This window comes from Danio aesculapii, chromosome 18 (assembly GCF_903798145.1).
Source record: "Danio aesculapii chromosome 18, fDanAes4.1, whole genome shotgun sequence".
NCBI classification, from domain to species: Eukaryota; Metazoa; Chordata; class Actinopteri; order Cypriniformes; family Danionidae; genus Danio; species Danio aesculapii.
Genome location: NC_079452.1, coordinates 54,513,995 through 54,530,439, shown reverse-complemented (window position 1 = coordinate 54,530,439; position 16,445 = coordinate 54,513,995).

Below are 16,445 nucleotides of genomic sequence, written 5' to 3'. Positions count from 1 at the left end.
TAGTGTTCATTTTCGTGGTCTTTATGCCTTAATAATCTAATAGCATCAAGCAGTAGGTAACTAACTGTAAGTACTTTACAGTAAATGAAAGCAGTACACTTATTATAAGGTGCATGAATTTAATTATCCTTTGCTACTTACAACCTCAGAGCTTCCATAGAGCTAAATAAAGGGATAGTTCATCCTCCAAAATGAAAATTGTCACCATTTACTTATTACTAGTTTCTTTACTAGTTGTCTGTTGAACAACAAAAATAATAACGAAATAAAAGAGCATAAATGAGTACACCCCATTTTGTACATTTTATGCATTTTTTCTGTGAATTAAGGTAATATACACTCACCGGCCACTTTATTAGGTACACATTACTAGTACCGGGATGGACCTCTTTTGCGTTCAGAATTGTCTTACTCCTTCGTGACATAGATTCAACAAGGTACTGGAAATATTCCTCAGAGATTTTGGTCCAAATTGACATGCGAGATGCAAATCTCCTATTCCACCACATTCCAAATGTGCTCTATTGGATTGGCATCTGGTGACTGTGGAGGCCATTTGCGTACAGTGAACTCATTATCATGTTCAAGAAACCAGTCTGAGATGATTCATGTTTTATGACATGGCGCATTATCCTGCTGGAAGTAGCCATCAGAAGAAGGGTACACCGTAGTCATAAAGGGATGGACATGGTCAGCAACAAGGCTAGGCTGTGGTGTTGACACGATGCTGAATTGTTACTAATGGGCCCAAAGTGTGGCAAGAAAATATCCCCCACACTATTAAACCACCACCACCAGCCTGAATTGTTGATACCAGGATGGATCCATGCATTCATGTTGTTGACGCCAAAATCTAACCCTACCATCTGAATGTCACAGCAGAAATTGAGAAATTTTCAAAAACAAGAAATTTTCCAATCTTCTATTGTCCAATTCTTGTGAGCCTGTGCGAATTGTAGCCTCAGTTTCTGTTCTTAGCTGACAGGAGTGGCACCTGGTGTGGTCTTCTGCTGCTGTAGCCCATCTGCCTCAACGTTCGATGTGTTGTGCATTCAGAAATGCTCTTCTACATACCTCAGTTATAACAAGTAGTTATTTGATTTACTGTTGCCTTTCTATCATCTCGAACCAGTCTGGCCATTTTCCTCTGACCTCTGGCATCAACAAGGCATTTGTGCCCACAGAACTACTGCTCACTGGATATTTTCTCTTTTTTGGACTATTCTCTGTAAACCCTAGAAATAGTTGTGTGTGAAAATCCCAGTAGATCAGCAGTTTCTGAAATACTCAGTCCAGCCAGCACTAGCTGCCGATTTGGCTTCAGTACTGACTAAAGTACTGTATATACACAAATATAATATTTTATAGCATTAAATAGAAACTGATGCACTCATATATGCTCACTGATCACTGTTTATATGTTTTATACTGTTTTATCACTCATATATGATCACTGTTTATAGAAGAATGCTGGAAACAAATCCATTAACTCACATATTTTTCCCTATATGGTGGTCAGTGGCTACCGGTTTCCAATATTCTTCAAAATATCTTATTTCGCGTGTTAATCAGAACAAAGAAACTCATACAAATTTGGAACCATTTGTGGATGAGTAAATGCTTAGTAATTATTCATTTTAGGGTGAACTATCCTTTTAACATATTTCCTTAAATGTGGTCAAGTAATCTGCAAACCTACTTAAATAATTTTTGCTTCAGTACAAAAAGAGCACCACTGAGCAAAAAAAATCAATCTGAATCTGGGGACACTGAGGCCATCTTGTCCTTCAACTCCTCAGGTTAAAACTGTAACCTCTGACCAAAAAGACACATGAGAGGTGAAACTGAGATTGAGAAGACATCTGTGTGTAGAGAGAAAAATTTAAAGAGCCATGTGAGTCTGCTGTTGTTAACGTTAAGTCAATCTGAATTCCTGCCACTTGAACGGCCCATGAAGCACATCCAAATATAGGAATGAGCAGTTATATGATTTCTTCTCTTGAATTTCATTTCTTTTGATTTATTTCAGTTGGATGGTAATCCACCTTGTGGTTTTTCAACCCACCACGATACTTGAAAATATAATTGGCTTTTACCTAAAGCATGAATTCCCCCAAAAAGGTAGAGTCTGTAATTATTATTTACCCTCAATGCCCTGATACATTTGTCAATCTTCAAAACACAAAATGTAGATATTTTATGTAATGTACTGTGTATTTTTATAGCGCATATATCATGTATGGCCATGCACCAAAAATGCTACACAATCATAAGGGGTGGGGGTTGTGGCAGCTACAGGACAACAGCACCAGTGCGCTCACCACACACCAGCTATTGGTGGAGTGGAGAGAAAGAGATAGAGCCAATTTGGTGGACGGGGATGATTGGGAGACCATGATGGTTAAGGACAAATGGAGGGAATTTGGACACCAGGGTCATACCACTACTCTTTATAAGAAGTGCCATGGGATTTTTAATGACAACAGAGAGTCAGGACCTCAGTTTAACATCTCATCTGAAAGACAGCGTTCACTTGACAGTATAATGTCAAGGCCTCACTAACACCACTTCCAACAGCAACCTAGTTTTCCCATGTGGTCTCCCATCCAGGTACTGACCAAGCTCAGCGCTGCTTAGCTTCAGTGAGTAACCGGTCTTGGGGTGCAGGTTTATATGGCTGTGGCAGATAAAATCAAGAGCTTTCTCATACTCCAGAGACAACAATAGTTCTGAGACATTCAGAAAATTCTAATATATCAAGTCCAAAAGGAACCAAAAGGATTGTCCAAACATTCAATATGTCTTTAGTAGTTCAGCAGTATGATTACATGTCTATGTGCCCACCCCCCAAAAAATAAAGTAAATAAACTTAAAACATTTTTGTTTGCCTTCCACATCAGGTCAGTGTGTGCATTTACTAAGGGCAATATGTCGTACTTAAATTCTATTTTTATTTATTGAATTTTATTGATGATATTTCCTCCAAATTTAAAGTAAAAATGTTGTCAGGTAGAGCATTTTTGTACCAAATGCCTATTGGTCAGACAAGTCAAGGTTATTATTAAATAGCAATACCAATCTTTGAACTTCAGAAGAGCTAGGAAATCAATATTTGTTAGATTTTTTGATGGTGGTTTTCAGTTAACAAAGTTGGGCCTAAAGTTGGCCAAAATGGGCATATTTTTATTTGAGATATGATCACACCAAGTAAATCCAGAAAACAAAGAGTACTCAATATATAGCTTCTTACTACAAATGTTAATACAATAGCAAAATGTTTGTTTGAGCAATCCGATGGGCCTGACACAGCAAAACTGGCAGAACAAAATGGTCAGGGCAGAATGTTTTGGTTACATTAGGACAACAGTTTGACCAAAGATCGCATGAAGTGAAAGAAGTTGTGACAGTCTTTTCTTCCCTAATCTGAGAAATATGAACTGGAAAAAAAAAAAGGTTTTTTGAACATTAAAAAAAGGTCTGTTGAGGTTTATTATTGGTGGATTTCATGCGATTGACAGGTTGTTCCACTCTCACATTACTAAATATGTCATCAGAAGAGTTGTTGCTGCAGGATTACAGATTTTTTAGGCAAACGCATTATAAAAAAATGACGAATTTTAATAAACACTGCAGTATTTCATTTAAAAAAAACGATTTTGTCCTTTAAGGCCCATGATTACAGCTGGTGTTTTGGTCAATTGGATAGTAAATAGAAGAGAGAATTGCATTCCCATTTACAGCCTGCGTCTTAATCAGTCTATTTTTTCCACTTTTTTTCCACAATTATTTCTGATTTCTTTGAACACAGTGTCTATGGACAGGTGTGTGTATGGGTTTTTACTGATTTTTTAATCCGTTATTGTGAAATGAGCTTCCCCGATTCACATATGAACATAAAAACAGTAAGAAATGATACACTGCAGCAACTTTGCTTCTGATGTGATAACCACAAAACTACGCCAAATCCTGTGGGATTGGGTTAGAATCAGTAGCGATCAAATGCATTTTGACAACTTCTGGAAATGCAGAAAATGAACAAAATCAAAACCAGTCCATTATTGTTGTCCACTTGTGATCGGATCGACATGAAGCCAACATGATACCAGGCATAAACAGAGGATCGTTATGAGTTAAAGCAATAATGGAGTATAATTAAATCAAAAATGAATTGCTCTTCCACTAATTTAATCTTAATATGAGGTTTTAACTGGGTATCTCTGCCCAGAGTTGCTTACCAAGCATTATATTGGCATAAATGTATCCACTCCTCCAACTTCATTGTGTGTAAACTATACCCTTGGGTCTTTTCCTGGTCTCCTCCTCTCTTCCACAAGTCTTTGCTTCCTGTCGCTTTGACTATAAAGCCCTTGAATAAACCAATGGAAATCATTAAAAGAATTATTTCTTTTCACAGGGAAACATGATCTTGCTACAATCAGCCACACATCTACTTCAATATATCATCCTTATAGCAACTATTTACAGTTTTAATACTGTACGCCACGTTGAATACTGCAGTATTGAGACAAAAGGTTTGTTCATGGTTTGGTTTGTTCATGCTTTGGTGTGTAAATATACACACATACATACATACATACATACATACATACATACATACATACATATATATATATATATATATATATATATATATATATATATATATATATATATATATACACACACACACACACACACACACACACACACACGCACACACACTTACACACATGTTTTTGCGTTCCCTCACAAAAAAAATATTATATTCCCTCGCAAACCGCAAACCTGTTGTTCCACAAACACTTCGCGTTCACTTTATACATGTCAACTCTTCTGTTTTTGCCAGGATTTTCCCGTATTTTACCATTCTATCCTGCTTTAATCCTATTATTATGTATTTTTCCATATTTCCTCCATATTTTTAATTTTGAAAGCACATTGAAATTATTATAAAAATGTCTCCCTTCACTTTTGTTCATCAATATGACAATATGCCCATGGCATGTATCGAAGCTGATCTAGGATCAGTTTATCGTAGGAGCGCGCCAGTCAGTGCTTATGTATTTCGCTGATTTAGAAGTTGCATAGGAAAGACGATAGACGAACAGCTTTGATGAATAGAAATTGAATGTAGACATTAATTCATTTTAATGAGCTTTCAAAATAAAAAATATGGGTGAAATATAGCAACATACTTAAATGGGATGATAGAGAGAGATAGAATGGTAAAATACAGGAGAATCCCAGCAAAAACAGAAGGGTTGACATGGATGAAGTGAACAGGAAGGGTTTCTCAAACAATAGTTTTGCAAGGGAACGTATTTTTTTCACCCATGTTTTTTTCCTCCACCCATTTTTTTCCCCACCATCACGTCCCTTCCGGGTCTCCGTACACAAGTAGAATAAACTTTTTATCGGATTAAAATAAATAAATAAATAAAGGCACAGAAACAAAGATGGAAACAGTTACTGAATAAATACTAGTATGCGCATCAAAAAAGTCATGTGGTTTTGTTTTAACAGATCATGTGATGCTAGGCAATTGTGCAGTAGGTTGACATTAATGGACAAACCAGCGGACCGAGCACATTGTAACATATGAAATGTTTTGGTCATTCTAAAATGCCTCAGCAAAAGTCTGTCATCAAAGTGGTTTAATATTATTATATCTTGAGTGGCTACGCTCCAAAAAGCGTCTCGTACATCCAAAAGCCGCCCAGGCATTCCTTGCATGTTTATAAGAAAAAAGGCCCACAGTGTCACGGTCCCACAATGAAGACAAGGATGGTTATCACTTTGTCAATTTTTTCAAAACACAGTGGATAGTTCAACAGGAGAAGTGGGTAAGTTATGTTCTTGGATGTAGGGCAGACATGCAAGCTGTTCACAATGTAAACAAGGATCTTCATTCAACCATCAGAGTATAAAGTCACTTCCCTTAATCACAGCACGTGCATCCACAGGTTAGGAGAAACGTCCACAGGAGATGGGAAACATCCACAGAGGGCGACCAAGGGAGAAGATGAGGTGAACCATCTGACTTCGATTCCAGCCGATGATCGACTGGAAAAGGTGAGTCTTTATATGGGATGGTGATTGCTGGTGCAGGTGTGAGTAATTAATAACCAGGTGATTGTGCACGGGTCTGGTGAGAGGTGGCTGGTGAAGGAGAGCGATGATTGGAGCTGAGGGAACGAGATGGTGAGGGAGAACGGTGATTGTAGCAGCAGGACCGAGCCGGGGATGTGGCACACAGTGGCTTCTCCTGCTGCATTCATTTCAATTTTTCTTTTTGATATTTGGCTCTAGTTTATCGGAAAGCGATGATTTCTTATTTGCTTCTTTTGTTCTCTTAGACTCATTTAACAGAAACACTTTATTGCTTCAAATGTTTTATTAGATATTCCAGTTTTGCGCTGCATCATTGGATGGAAACATAGCTAATGAAATATTTCTCATGAGGCACACTGTACATGCTGAAAAAAATCACATTAGGCCTATTTTAGATGATTTGGCTGATATTATTCAGTCAATGTGTTCAGCATTGATCTGCTGACTGGGGTAGCAGAAATAACTGGACACTGATGCCATCGAAAAATGACTTGATGTCTTTAGATCACAGATGAGTTCAAAGGTTGAGATCCATCCATGAGGTCACATTTGATTGATTTGATCAGAGTGGATCATGGTGAGGTCACTGATTACCCATTGAATGAGGTCACTACTGACCTTAAAAAACTAGCTCAATGGCAATGATGTTATTACAGGGCTATACGACTACCAAACAATTTATGAGACCGTATGAAAAAAAGAAAGTAGTGATACGTGTTTATATTGAACACAAAAAAAACCAACTATAAAAATCCAGAGGAACACATTAAATAATGTTTGTTGTATTGTCTGCACTGAAATGAAAGTCAAAGTAAATTAAGAAATCACCTTCATTCTTTTTTTTATTTTGTGTTTTCCATATACTGTTCCGTCTTTTTCTGATTTGGGGTTGCATATAAAGAACTGGTGGTTACACACATTGCTGAAAAAAAAGTAATATGACTCAATATTATCAACAAACAACACAGTTCTTCTGATTTCAAACAGAAAGTTGAAGCAATGTCATGAGATATGAGGTTAATGACGTCATTTTGACTGGGGATTGGTTGCCAGGACTGTAGTGCAGTGGCTTCAGCAGATTCTGAATGTATATATTAGTATTATGGGTGTCATGGTACAAGTGTACTAGTTGAGTTCATGTACTTCGACAATGAATACAGCCAGCCCAACAACAGATGGATGGATCTCCCATGCTTGCATTTTCATTGCATTTTTAGTTTTGATAATTCTGGAATAATGAATGAAATCAAAGCACAATTAATGTGTTTCTTTTGTTTTAGGAGAGGTTTTGGTTTAACCTTAAATACACTTTAAAATACATCTTCTCCTAACTATAGAGTTTCATTTTTCAATATATATTTTATTTTGTACCTCTATATGACAAGACGACTTTTAGATGTAATTAGGACAAAACACTTCAACATGTTCAAAAATAAATAAATAAAACAAGCAAAGAAGTGTTGTTGCTTATTCCTGTTGTACCAAGACCAAATCAAACTATGATCTCTAAACGGAGGTACTGGACCGTGTATTCTTTACACCATTTATAGAAGAGAAGAAGAAAAGAAAGAAAATAAGAAAAAGAAATAGAAGAATAGAAGATGAAGAAGAAGAAAAAAAGAAGAATAGAAGATGAAGAAGAAGAAAAAGGGAAGAAAAGAAGAAGAAAAAGAAAAGAACAAAAGAGGAAAAGAAGAACAAAAAGAAGAAGAAGAAGAAGAAGAAGAAGAAGATGATGATGATGATGATGATGAAAAGAAAAGAAGAAAAAGAAAAAAGGAAAGAAGAAAAAGAAAAGAAGAAAAAGAAGAAGATGATGATGATGAAGAAAAGAAGAAGAAAAGAAGAAAAAGAAAAGAGGAAAAGAAGAAAAAGACGATGATGATGATGAAGAAAAGAAGAAGAACAAGAAAAGAAGAAGAAATAGAAGAAGAAGAATATGATGATGAAGAAAAGAAGAAAAAAGAAGATGAAAAAGGAAGTAGAAGAAGAAGAAGAAGAAGAAGAAGAAGAAGAAAATAATAATAAGAAGAACAAAATAAGAAGAAGAAGAAGAAGAAGAAGAAGAAAAAAAAAAAGAAAGAAGAAGAATATAAGACAGGGTGCATCTGAAATCACATACTTCCACACTATATAGTACGCTAAAATCAGTATGCTAACCCAGTAGTATATCAGAATTCCTAGAATTCGAAAATCAGTATGCGAGAAGTTCCCTGATGTCCTACTACTTCCCATGCATGTTGCGATATCCCATAATGCCCCGCGAGAGAATTCATGAATGGGGGTGAAGCGACGCAACTGACACAGGTAGATCACCTAACCATGATAAAATGGCGGATGTAGTACGTCCAAATTCCATTCATGCTTGTCACATTCATACTGTATAACGTACTTTTCTGCCGGTCGAGTAGTATAATTAAATTCAAATGCAGTACCTACTGAATAGTAAGCAGTTTCAGATGCAGCCACAGTCTCACAGAGGGTACAAAAAGCTCAATACAGAAACAAAAGCATTGACAGCCACATCTGAATGAAGATCCCTGGTAAATGGTGCCGTTTGCACCATTAAACTGTGTGTTCATTTTGTTGTTGTTGCATTGGTAAAGAACATTTAAATATTTGAATAAACTTTCAATGGAGGGACACACTAAATAAAACAATTTAAATTGAAGTGACCCTTTAATCTTCAGCCGTGATACATATTTTAAAAGTTCTGTGCACTGGTAGTTTTCTAATAAATAAATAGCAAAGATATCCTTCTTTCCTCATTAAATTACATTTTTAGAAACCTCTTTCATGATTCCTCCATCTCATTAACAACTGTCCCCAAAAAGAGTCAGACTATTGTAATATTCATTTTAACTCTTAGACCACGAGCCCCCTGGTGAATTCAGGTAAATTGACCTATTCTTTGTCATTGAAAGTGGCCCAATTTTTCCATATCCACGCTTATGTATGCTTTATAATCATGCAGAAAGACAAAGGCTGCATTCAGAATTCTACATGAACATATTTTGTCTTATTTCTATATTACGGTACATGTTATTCATTTTCTGTATGCAGACATTACCCAGATGGCTTAGTACTACATGTGCCAAAATATTCAGGATACAGGGCACACTGAACTAAACAGAAAAGTATCCCAGAATGCAATGCATTGGCTTAACATTTGTGAGAGTGCTTAATTAACTAGATAATATATAAATAATCAGCCTGTAATATCAATGATCAACATCTCTTGCTTAACTCGTTATTTCATCAGTTGGCCTTGGGCTATGTTAATGGTGTGTAGTGACAATATTTTGGTATGCATCACTTTATACGCCAAAAGAGAAGACAAGTTGGTGTTTTCTTCATCTGACTTTGTACTATAGCATCTCGAAACTCAAATTGTGTGTCTTTTATTTAGTACAGAATACTGCCGCTAGATTTGTTTTTCATTTATTCATTTGCTCAGTTTCATTTTCCCTTTATTAATCTGGGGTCGCCACAGTGGAATGAACCGCCAACTTCTCCAGCATATGTTTTACGTAGCAGATGTCCAGCTGCAACCCAACACTGGGAAACACCCATACACACTCATTCACACACATACACCACAGCCAGTTCAGCTTCCGAAATTCATTTATATTGCATGTCTTTGGACTGTGGGGGAAACCGGAGCACCCGGAGGAAACCCACGCAAACATGGGGAGAACATGCAAACTCCACACAGAAATGCCAACTGACCCAGCCGGGGCTCAAACCAGCGACCTTCTTGCTGTGAGGCGATTGTGCTACCCACTGTGCAACCGTGACACCCAATTTTTGTATATATTATATATATTTTATTTTTGTTTTAAAGGTCCTATGAAGTGATTTGAAATATGAATTTTTATTTGATGTTTGACTTAATCTCAACCAAAATACGGAGAGAGGGTGGGGTATGCTGTAGCTCCTCCCCTTTTAAAAAAACAGCCAATAGTGTTTTGTTTTATCACTGTTCTGCCATTGAGAGTGGTTGAGCTCAGGAGCATCAAATGAGAAACATCTTGAAGAGGGTGGGGCTTGTCAGATACAAGAGAGCATTTGATTGGTTATGATTTGATGAGAAGTATGAGGTGACAAGGGTAAAACCATTTATTCATTTAGGGGGAATTGACAAACTACAGGCTTTACATGTTTATACCAGTTTTATATCTTCTAAATGCAGATTTTGTCAATATTTTGGAACACCCTTGATACTAACATCTAAAAAACCTTTATATTGTAAAAAAATGCATTATATTGTTGTAATCTACTTAAGAAAGAAAGAAAGAGAAAACTTTCATAGGTGACTAACTGATAAATAAATAAATAAACAAATGAGGGGCCGCTGAGTGGTGCAGTGGGTAGCACGTTCACCTCACAGCAAGAAGGTTGTTGGTTCGAGCCTCGGCTGGCTCAGTTGGCTTTTCTTTGTGGAGTTTGCATGTTTTCCGTGTTCGCGTGGGTTTCCTTCGGCTGCTCCGGGTTTCCCCCACAAGTCCAAAAACGTGGTATAGGTGAATTGGGTATAGACTAAATAGTCCGTTGTGAATGAGTGTGTTTGTATGTTTCCCAGTGTTGGGTTGCAGCTGGAAGGGCATGCGCTGCGTAAAACATATGCTAGATAAATAGGCAGTTGGCAGTTAGATTATTAAAGGGACTAAGCCGAAAAGAAAATGAATGAATGATAAATGAAAGAATGAATGAATGAATAATTAAATAAACAAATGAATGATTTAATAAACAAATAATAAACAAACGAATAAATAAAAAAATAAATAAACAAATAAATCAATGAATAAGTAAATAGATAAATAAATAAACAAATAAATAAACAAACAAACAAACAAACAAACAAATAAATAAATAAATAAATAAATAAATAAATAAATAAATAAATAAATAAATAAATGAATACATAACTAAATAATATTTATTTATTGATAAATAAATGACTGAATGTAATACAAATACATTTTACATATTTCAGTTAACATTTTTATTTTTTAAGCACAAAACTTTTTTCATGTTTTTTAGTCTTCTACAATAACCCTGGGGGGTTTATGCTGAATGCAGCCAACAAAGTTTTTAGGCCAAATCACATACTTGAGTTTCATGCGAGTGCTCTGGTGCTCAATATCAGTTTTGTGCTTTGTTCCGGTAATAAGCATCTTCTAAGAGCTGACACATCTACAAGCACCAAAACACACAGAGGAGCCAACAGTAGTGACACGTTCATCATCAGCCCACTTGACAAACCACAGCTGCTGCTAACCCAAATCCCAGGATGCCTTGCGTTCCTATTCCCTCCAACTGTGGGCTAGCTGTAAAGAGACACATACGATTGCTTGGCACCACCAAACACAACATCAACACGACGATCAGAAGAACTGATCCCCACATGAATGAGCCTCCTCTGAACAACATATTTTTTTGCCAGTTCATAAAGAGTCAGATGTGGGACACGAGGAGACGTGGCGCACCAAGCGCTTCAGCATTTTTGTGCCAATGAATATCATTAGTATCGCCGCTCCTCTAATCAGTCTCCAGGAACGTTCTCCCGCCCCCTTGTCTTCCTTCATTTTCATTTAGACTCTGCCAGCGCTAATGCATAAATTTTGAATTCCTTTTATTAAGAGGCTTGATTAAATCTCGCAGGGAAAGTGGCTGTTTTGCATGCAGGCTGTTGCACTTGATATTGATGGAGGAACCTTAACCTTTGTCTGGGTTCTTCTTTTGAGACTTGCTCAATGTAGACACAACTGAACATCATTTTAAAGGCTTGTTCACAACAAGAAAGAGGCTCTCTTCAGTTCTGACACATGAAACGAATGCTTGTAGAATGATAAATAGATATATTTTGAACGGTAAACAATTGAATTAAAGGGATAGTTGAACTAAAAATGTAAATTTACTTCATATTTACTCCTTTTTCAGTTTCTTTTCTATGTTGAACCAAAAAAAGATACACTTTAAGAACACTGGTTACTGATATTGATGGCCAGTAAGATGGATGGATAGTAAGAAATACTTGTTCAAACTACTTATTTAAGATGAGCTAAAACAAAACAATTCTTGGTGTTTTTTGGAACATTCAATCATTTTCCTTCGGCTTAGTGTGTACTGGGTCACCACAGCATAATGAACCACCAACCATTCCAGCATACGCAGCGGATAACCTTCCAACCGCAACCCAGTATTAGAAAACACCCATAGACATTCATTCACACAGACAGTTTAGTTTACCATTCATTTATTTACCGCTTAGTCTCTTTATTAATCAGGGGTCGCCACAGCTAAATGAACCACCACCTTATCCAGCATATGTTTTATGCAGCGTATGCCCTTCTAGCTGGAACCCATCACTGGGAAACACCCATAAACTCTCATTCACACACATATACTACGGACAATTTAGTTTACCCAATTCACATATACCACATGTCTTTGGACTGTGGGGGGAACCAGAGCAGCCGGAGGAAACCCTCACCAACAGGGGGAGAACATGCAAACTCCACACAGAAATGCCAACTGTCCCAGCCGAGACTCGAACCAGCGACCTTCTTGCTGTGAGGCAACAGTGCTAACCACTGAGCCACTGTGCTGCCTTTTTGGGAACAACTTAATTATTTTATGTTCAATCCACTTACATTTGTTATGTTAACTTAATCAATTTGTGTTGGGACAACGAATATATTTGTGTGTAACTGCAATTTTACAGTGTGTTGTCACACCTGATGAAAAAAACTCAAACAGGTTTAGAACAACAGGAGGAGGAAGAAAAGGGCAGATTTTTCATTTTTGCGTAAGCTATCTCTTTAATACAAACTAAAGTCTAGTCACACAACGCGCCAAACTACTACAATATACCAAATAAAAATCGCTTGTTAAACAGTAGAGTTAAGATCAAGATCCCATAATGCAATTTGAATGTGTAAATGAATGGAAAACACCTGTGATTGAAACACCTGATGCTACATGCAATTGTTAATTAAGAGATAATCATTTTAAAAAGCAATCATGATGACCATTTGTTATTCTTGTCTCATTATCGTTATAGATTTAAAAAGTTTGTTCAAATTTAAATGACTAATAAATCTCAATTTAACACTGTCATAATTACGTTGATGAATAATTGCAGTGCTCATCAACTGCATTTTTTTCAGAGATGAAAAAAAGAAAAAAAAAGAGAATCTACTAGTTGACTACGAAACTGTAACCATTGACTTCCATAGCATCTGACCACAGCGGATGGTCTTCCAGCTGCAACCCAGTGCTGGGAAACACCCATACACTCTCATTCACACACATACCCTACGGCCAATTTTTGTTTACCCAATTCATCTATATCATGTCTTTGGACTTGTGGGGGAAACCGGAGCACCCAGAGGAAACCCAGGCCAACATGAGGAAAACATGCAAACTCCAGACAGAAATGCCAACTGACCCAGCTTAGACTCGAACCAGTGACCTTCTTGCTGTAAGGCAACAGTGCTAACCACTGAGCCACCATATCACCCTAACATTCTTCAAGATATCTTTTTTTTAAGTGAAGTGAGTATTGTCAAGTATACTCAAAATACTCACACATACTCAAAATTGATTCCTGCTGGTACCTGCAAACCTGCAACCTTTTGATTAGAAGTCCAACTTCCTAACAATTAGACCACAACTGCCCCCTGTTGAACACAACTATGCAGATAACAGAGAATTTAACACTGAATGCATTGAATGGCGTCTTCATAAGACATTTAGGATTGTTTTACTTAAAACAGCCACATACCCTGCTGAAAAATCCAGCTTAAACCAGCCTAGGCTGGTTGGCTGGTTTTAGCTGGTTGACCAGCCTGGTTTTAGAGGGGTTTTGGCCATTTCCAGGCTGGTTACCAGCCTTTTCCAGCCTGGTCTTAGCTGGTCAGGCTGGAAAATGACCAGCTAAATCCAGCTAAAACCAGCCTGGTTTAAGATGGCCTTAGCTGGTTTTGGCTGGGCTCCCGGCCTGGCTAGGTGGTCAAGCTGGTTTTAGCTGGTCATTTTCCTGCCTGACCAGCTAAGACCAGGCTGGAAAAGGCTGGTAACCAGCCTGGAAATGGCCAAAACCCCTCTAAAACCAGGCTGGTCAACCAGCTAAAACCAGCCAACCAGCCTAGGCTGGTTTAACCTGGATTTTTCAGTAATATAAAAAAATAATAATCATAGTTTACAGAAAGGGAATAAAACTTTATAAATGTTTTAAGATTTGAGCTGTGTTCAAACCAGTTCAAACTTTCAAACCGCTTCATATTATATTACATTTTTTATTTTTATTTTTTGTAAAAACTGCAAACTCCGACATCCCTTTCATTTAAAAGCCTTAAGGTTCACATGAACCGGAAGCTGTGATTATGTGATTTTTTTATTGTATTGTGACGCAGTTCCTGAAACGGAATATAAATGAGAAACAGTGAATGTGGCTTGTTTTTTTTTTTTTCTACTGCGAGCTGAATTGATGTAGAAAAGTAGGCATTTCATCCAGAAAGAGGTTTGGGGAGACAGCACAAATTCTCTTATATGCTTTTAAAAAAAATGTTTTAAATATTTCCCATGCTGCAAAAGTCAATTCAAATGATTTTACTGCAATCTGGTTTTGAGAAGGAATGAATAGAGAAATTTAGCGAAGCATCTGATGCAATTTAATCATTTTATCCTGATTATTATTTTTCATGAAATCCAAAATCAAACTGAATTTTGATTAATTGCACAGCCCTGGTTAATATTATTATGGTGGATTCCAAGCGAACTTGACTTTAAAAACATGAATCTTTGAGAAGTAGCTACTTATGTCCACGTCTTGTACAGTGAAGGAGGACTAGAAAATTCCTTGTTTTAGCGCTTCTCACATCCAAACATAATTACAGCTGTCATTAACAGCATAAATAGGCCCAGCCAATCACACTGTCCTTATGTGTTTGTGGGAAGGAGGACCCGAGAAAAGAACATGATTTAACCCTTTCTGCTAGTCTAGGTCAGTGTTTCCCAACCCTGTTCCTGAAGGCACACCAACAGTACACATTTTCAATGTCTCCCTAATCAAACAAACCTGAGTCCCCTAATTAGAACATAAGAAGAGACTCCAAAACCTGAAGTTAATTAGTCAGGTAAGACTAATGGGAAACACTGGTCTAGGTTACTAAGGGTTGACGGAGCATTATTTTATTTTGAAGGTGATTAGATTATTATTGGTGGCCATCACGATGGCGCAGTGAGTAGCACAATCTCCTCACAGCAAGAAGGTCGCTGGTTTGAGCATCAGCTGGGTCAGTTGGCATTTCTGTGTGGAGTTTGCATGTTCTCCCTGTGTTCGTTTGGGTTTCCTCGGGTGCTCCGGTTTCCCCCACAGTCCAAAGACATGTGGTATAGGTGAATTAGGTAGGCTAAATTGACTGTAGTGTATGTGTGAATGAGTGTATGTGTGAATGAGTGTGTATGGATGTTTCCCAGTGATGGGTTGCAGCTGGAAGGGCAGCTGGAAGGGCATCGGCTGCGCAAAACATACTGTATGCAGGATAAGTTGGCGGTTCATTCCGCTGTGGTGGCGGCCCCAGATTAATAAAGGGACTAAACCAAAAAGCAAAAAGCAAAAAGAATAAATAAATGAATGAATAAATTATTGGTTGGGACATCTCAGTAATTGCTGGATATTGGTGGGGACACATCCCCTCTGTCCATGCCAAATCTACGCCCTTTATAGAAATAAACATAAATTAAATTGAATTGAATAATGACATGCACAGAGAAATTGTTCACCACAAAACTAGCAATGTAAGCTAACAAAATCATAATGTTCGTTTTGATTTCATGGGGACTTTAAACACTCCACCAGACCACAAATAGGACTAAAAATCTCAGAAAAAAATGTTTTTGAAACAACTTTCACGCAGGCATTGCTAGTAAATTTCACAGTTTCAAAAAATGAACAACTGAAACATTAACAACTAAACATTGAACAACTGAAACAATATTTTCTTTTCAAAACATGCTCCAATAATCATTGTTATACAACCCGCTCCAACCCACAATCAGGTTAATTGCTGCCAAAAGCAATCTAGTGTAAGTCAGAACAAAGAAGAACAACTTTAAGCAGGATGTAAAGCTCCATTTTGCTGCAGCATGTTTTTCCCCCTCCATTAGCAATGAAATGCACTTCTAATACACCGAAAGGGACACACAGAATCACCCTGAAGAGTCGAAGAGTTATCACTAGCTATCATTATCATTAGCCATCCGCTTTAATATCAACATACAGTAACAAAATAAGAGACATAACAGGAATCAAGAAATAATGAGAC